This window comes from Elephantulus edwardii, unplaced genomic scaffold (genome assembly GCF_000299155.1).
Source record: "Elephantulus edwardii isolate Elephantulus edwardi_28Jun2011 unplaced genomic scaffold, EleEdw1.0 scaffold00035, whole genome shotgun sequence".
In the NCBI taxonomy this organism is placed as follows: Eukaryota; Metazoa; Chordata; class Mammalia; order Macroscelidea; family Macroscelididae; genus Elephantulus; species Elephantulus edwardii.
The window spans coordinates 4396039-4405890 of NW_006399785.1; positions in this window are offsets into that span (position 1 = coordinate 4396039).

Genomic DNA, 9852 nt, shown 5'->3' on the forward strand with positions numbered 1-9852 from the left:
TTGACATAGTAATTGGGGTAATAGGCATAGTTGTGTCAGATATAGTGAGACTGGCTAAGGATAGAGCAGAGTTCAGAGCTATGACTTGATGGCACGTAACAACAACCTGGTATGGGACATTTTTTTTTAAAATTTAGGTTGTTTGTTTTTCATTTCAGTGAACATCTACAGAGATTTTGGGATTCCATTCATTCATTGTTGCACCCTTCTCCCTGCACAAACCCCCCCCTCCCCCCCATTTGCTCCTCTCCTTGAAAAGCAAAAGAAAAACTCCCTCATTGGTATGGGACAATTTTAATCACACAATCATATGATCTACTATACCAGAGATGAAAAAATGAGGAAAAATAGGGTTGCATTCAGAGATAAAGACCATTTTTAAATCCATATTGAAAAACAATGTTGTGAGTGACAGGATAATACTCATAGATATACAAGGAAGACCTGTTAATATCACTATAATTCAAATATATGCACTAGCAAGCAGAGCCAAAGATGAGGAAACAATGACTTTTACCAACTCTTGCAAATGGAAATTGATTGAACATGCAACCAAGATGTATTAATAATAACGGTTGACTGGAATGCAAAAGTTGGGAACAAAGAAGAAGGGTCAGCAGTCAGAAAATACTGACTTGGCAACAGAAATGAGGCTGGAGATAGAATGATAGAAATGTCATAATCAATTAGCTGTTGTTGTTATGTGTCATGAAGTTACCTGTGACTCATAGTGATCTATGTATACCAGCTCTAAACCCTGCTCTAATCTGTGCCAATCTTACTGTCTTTGATACACCCACCTCATTTACCCCAGAAATCATCAAGGGTCTTCCTCTCCTGCACTGTTCCTCCACCCTCCCAAGAATGACTCCCCTCTCCAAGGACTGGTCCCTCCTTGCAGCATGTCCAAATTATATCAGATGAAGCTTCAGAATTCTTATTTCCAAGGGGCAGCCTGGTTTAACTCTCTCTAGAACGAACCTGTTCATTCTTTTAGCAGTCCTTGGTATATTCAATATGCTTCTCCAGAACCACAGCTCAAGGGCATCAATTCTCCTTCTATGCTCCCTCTTCATTGTACAACTTTCTGATAAATAGCAAATGATTGCAAAGATCAAGTCCTGTACCAGGCATACCTTAGTTTCCAGGCTGACATCATTGCTCTTCAATACCCTGGAGAGGTCTCTTACAGCAGACTTTCTCCAATGTGATACGTCTTTTAATTTCCTGTCTGTTGGTGCCAAGCAAGCTAAAGCTGTTTACAATCTCAATCTCTTCACCATCCATTATGATTCTGCCAATCAGCCCAGAGGTGGTTTTGTTGATGTTGAGCTTCAATCCATATTGAATGCTGCAGTCCTTGAACTTCTGTAGCAAGTTCTTAAGGTCTTCCTCAGTTTCAGCAAGCAGGGTTGTGTCATCTGCATAATGCAGGTTGTTGACGAGTCTTCCTCCAATCCTGATGCCACATTTCTCATCATAAAGCTCAGATTCCTGGATAATCTGTTCTGCATATAAATTGGAAAGATATAGAGATAGGACACATCCCTGGCATTCATTGCAAATACCTTTCATAAGAAACAAAAATGACAGTATACACACGGACTTCACATGATGGTATACACAGGAAACACATTGATTATATCTGTAGAAAGAATCATGGAGAAGTTCAATATCAGCTTCTAAGGATAAGCCAGAAGCAGAATGTGGAACAGACCATCAACTACTCATATGCAAGTTCAAGCTGAAGCTAAAGAAGATGAAAACAGACCCATAAGAACCAAAATCTGACCTTGAGTTCATGCCACCTGAATGTAAAAACCATCTCAGGAACAAGTTTGAGGTCTCACACTTTAATGAACGAAGACCAGACAAGCTGCAGAAAGATACTAAGAATATCATCCATGGAGAAGATAATTACAAAGACTGAGGAGAAAGAAATGACTAAGACAGATTTTGAAGAGACTGAATATTGCACTAGAGTGCCAAGAAGCCAGAACAAAAGGAAAAAAGCAGGATGTTTAGGAGCTGCAAGATTTCAAAGGGCAGATTGGGAAGACAAAGCAAAATATTATATGAAATGTGCAAAGAGCTGGAGTCAGAAAATCAAAAGGGAAGAACTCATTCGCCATTCTTAAGCTGAAGGGACTGAAGAACAAATTCAAGCCTCAAGCGACAAACTTAAGGATACTTGCTGTTGTGGACCATATAGTTGAAACCAACCCATAGCTGACCCATAGCTGTTTTCAGAAGCAGTAATTAAGTAATTAGCACAGGAAGAGATTTCTCATTCTTCTCTTGCTATGGACAAAAAAAATGCAAATGATCCAGGAAGAATAAAAAGAAGATGTAGGGAGTAAGTAAAGTTCCTGTGCCAAAAGAATTGATTGACACAGTAGAATTTTATGAAACAACATATGATCAGGAGGCAATGGTGAGAAAAGAGGGATTTCAAGATGGCTCTGAAGAAATTGACAAAAAATATACCCCCAGGAAGTGATGGAATACCAACTGACATATTTCAGCAAACAGATGTTGTCCTGTATGGCCTCACCAGGAAACTGGAGGACAGCTATCCGGCCAACTGACTGGAAGAGATCCATATTTATTCCTATTCCAAAAAAGGTGACCCAACAGAGTGTAGAAATTGTATATATATAAAAAAAAACAACAATAACAACCCAAACAACTCTAATATCACATACAAGCAAAATCCTGCTGAAGATTATATATATTAAAAAAAAAACACAACAAAACAAAACCTAAAACAACTAGAACAGTATATTGACAGACAACTACCAGAAATACAAGCTGAGTTTAGAACACTCTAGACACTAGGGACATCACAGTCAATGCCAGAAAGATCTTGGCTGAAAGCAGAAAATAGCAGAATTCAGAAGAATGGAGATTCCAGAACACTTGATTGTGCTCATGTGAAGCCTATACTTGGACAAGGAAGTAGTCAGAGCAGAGCAAAGAAACACTGCATGGTTCAAAATTGGAAAAGGAATGCATGAGGGATGTATCTTATCGCCATACCTTTTCAACTGAACTTTATGAGGATTACCATGACATGAGAATTGGAGGAAGACTTAACCTAGAACCTGTGTTATGCAGTTGATACAATCTTGCTGGATGAAACAGAGGAGGGTCTGAAGTGTTTGCTGTAGAAGATCAAAGACTACAGTCTTCAATATGGACTAGACTGTATCACAACATCAAGAAGACAAAGATTTTTACCACTGGGACAGTTGAGAGTACCACGACAGATGAAGAAGAGGTTGAGATTGTTAACAATTCTAGCTTGCTCTGTTCCACAATCAAGCTCATCCCCAGCAGTCAGGAAATTAAAATATTAATATAATTGGGAAAAATCTGCTGTCAAAGACCTTTACAGAGTGTTAAAGAGCAATGATGTTAGTTTGGAGACTAAGGTGTGACTGATCTTGGCCTGGGTTTTGAAATGACTTGCTATACTTCAGAGAGCTGGACAATTGCTAAGGATGACAAAAGGAATATCCATGCATTTGAGTTGTGGTGCTGAAAACTAGTGTTAAACCTTCCATGGACTGCTAAGAGAAAAAACAGACTTGTCCTGGAAAGGGTGAAACCAGTTTGCTCCATCAACAGCATTTGCTGGGTGTGTCTTTTAAAATTCTGTAATGATGAGGTAAGACTGTGTGGCTGGCCATGGAGGCTGCTGTGCTGTGCTGTGGCTCCAATCTAGAAGTCCAGTTTCTCCCATCTTGATGGGTGTCACATAAGGAAAGTCTTGGTTTGTGTTTGGTGCATGTTTGGTTTGGGTTATTGGTAATGCAATTAATATTGAAAGCTATATTCTTTGACAATGGTTTGTGTCAGTGGTTTTTTCCTTCCACAAGTGACTTTTGCCCTAGTCCACAAGGACCCAAGGGTGGGGCTCAGTCAAAAGCATTTGCTGGGTGTGTCTTTAAAATTCCATAGTAATGGATGAAGTCTGCGTGGCTGGCCATGCTATGCTGGGTCTTAAATTTACTAATATAAGAATAAACATTCTTTAATTGATACAGCCATAATTTGTCTATTTGCTGTACTGAATAACTTGGAGTTGCCAATCCCTGTGCCATGGCTGTGTCAAGTGCATGATGGTTACCCAACATGGACATTATTTGGAAGAGTTTCCAGGTTGATCCAAGTTTGAAAGAAGGTGTGGCATCCACTTCCTATGCCAAATGCCTCTGGAAACTCTATAAACAGTGTAAACTCCATAAACATAAAGAAATTATGTTAATAATAGAACAGAGTTCATGTCTTTTTTTCATAGGGTCACAATGTATTTGGCTTGACAATACTTAAGCATTGCTAAACAATACTAGTGTTGTTGTATTTTGGAGGGACATTCTTCCACTTTGTACATCGCTGCTTGTCAATATGCTGCACTGAGGTAATCTGGGTTTGCTGTGATGCTGAACCTGTGCCTTTGGGGTACCAAATACCATAATGGTTTCCCAGTGTGGACAGTTTTAGGTGGAGCTCCCAGTTGTAGGACAGGTTTAGAGTCAGGAGTGGTATCCACTTCCTAAGCCACATGCCTGTTAAAACTCTATACATTTAGAGAAACTTATAGAAAGGCATTAGGAATTTTGTTCACGGAGTCACGATGAGTCATGCTTGACTCAATAGCAAACAACAACAACTTATATTTTGGGCATGTTGCCTGGAAGGACCAATCCTTGGAGAAGAACATCATGCTTGGAAGGTTGGAAAGATAACTCAAGAGAAGAAAACCTTGGATGAGATGGATTGACACAGTAACTGGTAAAGGGACTTGCTGTGTCAGAGACAGTGAGAATGACTCAGGATAGGAAAATATTCAGAGCTATTGTTCAGCACTCTTTTCCAACACCACAGCTCAGCTCAAAACCATCAATTTTTCTTCTGTCATCCTTATTCATTTTCCAGCTCTCAGATGCATACATAGCAAGTGATTGGAAAGTCTATGGCCTGAATCAGATACACCATAGTCCTCAAACTGGCATCAATACTCAATAATTTGGAGAAGATGCTAACTGAAGAGTTTCCCAGTTCAATACATCTCTTAATTTCCTGACTGCTAGTACCAAGAGTGCTAATTGTAGATCTAAGTAAGATGAAGTTGTTGACAGTTTCAATCTTTACTCCATCCATCATGATGGTGCCTATAGGTCCAGTGGTTAGAATCTTTGTTTTTTTTGACATTGAAATTCAGGACCTATTGAAGCCTGTATTCTTTGACCTTCTGCTACAAGTGCTTCAAGTCCTCCTCTCTTTCATCAAGCAAGGTTGTGTCATCCGCATAACATAGGTTATTGATGACTCTTTCTCCGAACCTGATGTTACTATATTCTTTCTCACAGAGACCAGCTTCTTAACTAATATTTTTTCAGCACACAGATTGAATATGTATGGAGAGAGAATATAACCTTGATAAATTGTTGTTATGTGCCGCTAAGTAACTTGTCACTCATACCAACCCTATGTGCAACCACTCTTAACCATACTCTATCTTGAGCCAACCTTATTGTATCTGACACATCTACCCCCATTTCTCCAGCCACTGAGTCAATCCATCTCATCAAGTTTCTTCCTTTCTTGTGCTGTCACAAAGCATGATGTTCCTCTCTAAAGACTGGTCCTTTCTTGCAACATGCCCCAAATATGTCAGAAACCTTCAGAAAGCTTGCCTTTAAGGAGCATCCTGGTATCACCCTCTCCAGGTTAAACCTGTTTGTTCTTCTGGCAGTTCATGGTATATTTGATACTCCTCCAGCACCACAGTTCAAAGGCATCAATGCTTCTGTTATCACCCCTAGTCATTGTCCAGCTTCTGATTCATAGCAAGTAATTGTGAAGACCATGGCCTGAATGAGGTGTACCTTATTCAGAACTCTAGAGACGTACCTAATAGCAGACTTTCCAAATGCAGGCTCTTCTTTGATTTCCTGGCTGCTGCTCAAGCTGAAACTGTTAACAATCTTAATCTCCACACTGTCTATTATGACGCTGCCAGTTCCAGTGGTGGTGGTTGTTGTTGTTGTTGTTATGTGCCATCGAGTCACTTGCGACTCATAATGACCCTATGTACAACAGCTCTAAACTCTGCTCTGTCCTGTACCAATCTCATTGTCTCTGATACACTCATCCCTATTGCCCCAGTCACCGAATCAATCCACCTCCCAGAAGGCCTTCCCCTCCTGCACCTGCCCTCCACCATCCCAAGCATGATGTCCTTCTCCAAGGACTGGTATCTCCTTACAACATGACAAAAGTATGTCAGATGAAGCCTTGGAATCCTTGCCTCCAAGGAGCAGACCAGTTTAACTCTCTCCAGGATTAATCTGTTTGTTTTCTTAGCAGTCCATGGTACCCTCAACACTCTTCTCCAACACCAAATCTCAAAAGCATAATTCTCCTTCTATGATCCCTGGTCATTGTCCAGGAGGTTCAGTGGTTAGAACCTTTGTTTTCTTGATGTTTAGCTTCTGTCCATATTGAAGTCCACAGTCCTTAACTTTCTGCAGCAAATGCCTCAGTCGTCCTCAATTTCTGCAAGCAAGATTGTGTCATCTGCATAATACAGTTTGTTAATGAGTCTTCCTCCAATCCTAATGCCACATTCAAAGAGGCCATGGTACTAGGGATATTATAGCTAATGTTAGAAGGATGTTGGCTGAAATCAGAGACTACCAAAGGACTCTATCTGTTTTATTTACTATGCAAAGGCATTTGACTGTGTGGATCACAACTAACTCTGGCTATCTCTGAGAAGAATGAGAATCCCAGAACACAATTGAGCTCATGTGAAACCTATACTTGGACCAGGAAGCAGTCATCAGAACAGAGCAAAAACAACATTTCGTTGTTTGATTGCCTTAGAGTAAAGCATGACTCATAGAGACCCTATGAACAAAAGACCTAAAGCCTCTTTACAACTATCAAGATTTATCAAAGTTTATAGAGTTTCTGGAAGCATGTTGTTCAGGAAGTGGATGCCACTCATTACATGGTTCAAAATTCAAAAGGACGTTAGGCAGGGATGCATTCTATCTCCACATCTTTTCTATCTATATGTGAAACAGATAATCTAGGAGATTGGGCTCTATGAGGCGGAACCCTGACATATTCCCTTCTTCATTTTAAACCTTGTACTGTTCCCTTGTTCTGTTCACACAGCAGCCTCCTTGTCTAAGTATAGGTTTCACATGAACACAGGTAAGTTCTTTGAATTCCCATTCTTCTTAATGTTGGCCATAACTTCTTTTGATCCACACAGTCAAATGCCTTTGCATAGTCACTAAAGCATAAATAGACATTTTTCTGATATTCTTTACTTTCAACCAGGATTCATCTGATATCAGTAATGGTATCCCTGATGCCACAACCTCTTCTAAATCCTACTTTATCTTCTGGTAGTTTCCTATCTGTGTACTATTCTAGCTGTTTATGGATGATCTTCAGCAGTATTTTCCTTGCACGTCATATTAATGATATTGTTTGAGAGTTTCAACATTCAGTTGGATCGATGGGAACAAATATGGATTGCTTCCAATTCACTGACCAGATAGCTCTCCTCCAAATTTTCTGGCATAGACTGATGAACATATACAGGACTGCATCTGTTAATTAAAATCAATCAATCAACATCCCATTAATTCATAGGGCAGTATTTTTTGCCAATGTTTTCAAGGGAAGTTTCAATTTCCACCTTCATTACCCTCGGCTCTTGGTCCTATTTTACTTGCTGAAATTTTTCACTGTAAGTCAGTTCTTCTTGGCACAGTGATTCTGGTATTTCCTGCATCTTCTTTTGATGTTTCCTGGGTCATTCAATAAATTGTCCATAGCATCTTTCAGCATTGTGACTCGGGATTTAAATTTGGGTTTTGGGTCTCTCAGCTTAAGAAAAGCAGAATGAGTTCTTCCCTTCTTATTCTCCAGTTACATCTCTTCTGCACATTGCCTTATAATACTTTGCTTTGTCTTCTTGAACTGCTTTTTTAAATCTTTTGTTCAGTTCTTTTTTCCCCCCCCTAAAGAAGAATTTCCCTTAATTCCGAATCCCAAAGCAACAAGGCAAAAATTAAAAGCCCCTCCGAAAACCAATTTGGGGGTTTTTTTTTCTTTATTTCTCCTTTGTTTTTTGGCATTGTGGTGAGGATTTTTGTTTTCTTGGTATTGATATGCAATCCCTACCGAGGGCTGTAGTCTTTTTATTTTTTTCTGAAGGCTGCTCTCCTTGATCTTCTGCGACACGTGCTTCAAGTTCTCCTCACTTTCAGCAATTAAGGGGGTGTGTCGTCTGCATAACGCAGGTTATTGATGAGTCTCCCTCCAATCTTTTTTTTTAGATTTTATTTTAATAATTTTAATGAACATTTACAGAGATTTTGGATTTCCATTCATTCATTGTTGCACTTTTCTTCCTGCCCAGCCCTCCCCTCTGCCCTGCACCCCAGTTTACTCCTCTCTTTGAAAAGTAAAAGAAAAATTCTTTCTTTGATATACAATCCCCCCACACCCTTCCCTCTGCCTCAAGTACACTCCACCATGCAACCTTCATTGTGGACCCTTGTGATAACCATCATACCCTATCATAGATCGCTTTTAAAGGATTCTTTCCCTCTTTTATCATCTTCAGTAAGCACTTCAAGTCCTGCTCACTTTCTAAGAATGAGGTTTTACGATCTAGTCAATGCACAATGTACTGTGCACAAAATACAATGTACAGTTTATGAATTCTGATCCATATTCTTCTTCACAAAGTCCAGTGTCTTGAGTGATATTTTCAATGTATAGATTGGAAATATATGGAGAAACCATATATATCTTGACTCATTGTTTTCTTGGTTTTGAACCATATAGTGTTCCTTTGTTTTCTTTGGAAAGTGGCTTCATGGTCTAGAATATGCCAACTCACCAACACCTAGTAATCCCAGCATGTTGCTTCATGCCTAGTTTTTCCAGGTGTAGTACTCAGGAGCAACGGTGTCTCTCTGGAGACTAAGGTGTGCCTGATACAGGCCATGGTCTTTGCAATCGCTTGTTATGCATCAGAAAGTTGGACAATGACTAGGGAGGACAGAAGGAGAGTTGATGCCTTTGAGCTGTGGTGCTGGAGAAGAGTACTGAATGTACCATGGACTGCCAAGAAAACAAACAGATTCATCTTGGAGAGGATTAAACTAAGCTACTCCTTTGAGGCAAGGATTCTGGGGCTTCGTCTGACATACTTTGGACATGTTGGCAGAAGGGACGGATCTTTGGAGAGGGACATCATGCTTGGGAGGGTGGAAGGACAGCGCAGGAGGGGAAGACCCTCTATGAGATGGACTGATTCGGTGACTGGGGTAATCGGGATGGGTGTGTCAGAGGCAGTGCAATTGGCGCAGGATAGAGCAGGGTTTAGGGCTGTTGTGCATAGGGTCGCTATGAGTCGCAAACAACTCGACGGCACATAACAACAACAACAGAGCGCAGAGCACTAGGTGATCAAGGCCTTTGAATCTTCATGATCTTCTCCTACTTCCTTGATGTGGGAGCCCCTGCATCCTGCACCGTGATATTTGTATGTTTGTTTGTCTTTATGGTTTTCTATTAGGAATGTAATCAATTATCTGTCAATTTCTTGTATTGGGGAAATAATGTACATGCTCATTCTCTTAAAACCTTAAGCACCTGTATGTCTGTTCATTTATCTTCTGCTCTGATGCACTTGTCTGCCAGATGTTGTATTAAAGGAGAGCTCCCAGATCAAGAGAGCCTAGGAGGGAGAATTTATCATCTAACTTCTGAAATAACTGGCTTTTGAAAATCCTATGAACAATGGCACGTATA